Source organism: Sinocyclocheilus rhinocerous, unplaced genomic scaffold (genome assembly GCF_001515625.1).
Source record: "Sinocyclocheilus rhinocerous isolate Xijiao unplaced genomic scaffold, SAMN03320098_v1.1 scaffold1581, whole genome shotgun sequence".
Classification (NCBI taxonomy): domain Eukaryota; kingdom Metazoa; phylum Chordata; class Actinopteri; order Cypriniformes; family Cyprinidae; genus Sinocyclocheilus; species Sinocyclocheilus rhinocerous.
Window position 1 is genome coordinate 174,261 of NW_015635516.1, and position 1,864 is coordinate 176,124.

Genomic DNA, 1,864 nt, shown 5'->3' on the forward strand with positions numbered 1-1,864 from the left:
AAATAAAATAAATAAAAAGAAAAAATCTAATTAAACAAAAAACACATAAGAAAAAATAAAATAAGTAAAATACACAAAAAAAAAAAAAAAAAAAGGAAAAAAAATAAATATTTAGCATTAAAAGTAAGATGAGTGGGAACAGCATTTATGACAAGAAAAGATGTAATACAATGTGTGAAGAGCTCTGGATGTTAACGATAAAGCATCTGGGATTATAGAGCTACAAAAAATAAATGGAAACAAACAGCACAGGATAAAACCAAATAAAAATAAAACAAAGAAAAGAAAAATAATACAAGAAAAGAAAAATAAATTGAAACCCAAACCAAACAAAATAGTATAAACCAGACAAAGGAACAGTCAACATCACATATAAAATCAACCATGTGACCAACATTATAGCATACCAGATACATACCAGTCCATTTATAGTACACTAACAATCAATGAATGTCTAGAGTCTAGACAAAATCGTCCTTGTGACTTCTAAAGAAATATCAATATCTTTAATCAATATCTATAAGCCATTTACTGATCCCCATGATTATCTTCTCAATTCAAGATATTTTTGAGACATCCAAAGATGACTAATTGCACAATGTTTACATTTAATAACAAATATCAGAGAAATGTGTCTTGTATGTGTCTGATTTCCATAACAGCATGATTCAATGAATGAGCTTATTGGCTGATGCTACAGGGTTAAAGGCAGTTTCACTACCGACTTGCCATGAAATGGCCCTGATCTCAGCAATCAGGAGCTGAATAGGAACTCCTGTTGTTAGTGAAAGGTTCATTGGAGAAGGAGAGGCAAAATGTCAAATGGACTCAGTCGCAGACTGATTGTAACAAAGCGGTCTAAATGTGATCCAATATCCAAAGACAGTGCAGCCCATCTGTGTGAATTTAGATCGTCCACAAAAATGATTCACAGAAAGTACTTCATCATGCTTAACAATACACATGATAATAGCACATTATGAATTCTAATAGTTCCATTACAGTGATTGGATGAGATTCAGCTTCTTGTCACACACAAAGGTAGATCTGCAAACTTTGAAAACAACAAATACCACAATAAATCTTTCTGTCAAAGAGACAAAGGCGTAGTTTGATAGCAGTCCATCTGCTATCAGGATGAGGGGGGAAATCACTCTTAAATGCTGTCTGAGTTGCTCCTGTTTTAATTGTAACCATGGAAACAGGCAATCTGTGACCCATGTCAACTAGTCAATATGACTAGTCGATAATATTCCACCTGTATTACAAAGCCACATCTTCAACTGACAGCCTCAGTGAGTGGCTCGGTAAGCCAATGCTGCCAACATTCGGCTGTAACATGCAGCTGTAAGCAAGCACTATGGATTGTTGTTGAAACAGTGCTGTCAGTCGATTCAAATTTTTAAATATAATTAATTACATGGTGCAGCAATTAATTAATCTAATTAATCGCAAATTAAATGTGGCTGTGAAAATACCCACAAAAGATTATTTAAAGCTATCGTTGTGTTAAATGAGAAAGTATCAAGTAGACATTACAAATCGTAGCTTTAGAAAGAAATATTTTATTTGATTTTAACATAAACATGTATTACACATAAACGTTAAAGGGTTAGTTCACCCAAAAATGAAAATTATGTCATTAATTACTCACCCTCATGTCGTTCTAAACCCGTAAGACCTCCGTTCATCTTCGGAACACAAATTAAGATATTTTTGATGAATTTGGAGAGCTCTCTGACCCTCCCATAGACAGCAATGCAATTACCACGATTAAGGTCCAGAAACGTAGCAAAGAGATCGGTAAAATAATCCATGTGACATCAGGGATTCAACCGTAATTTTACGAAGCTACGAGAATACT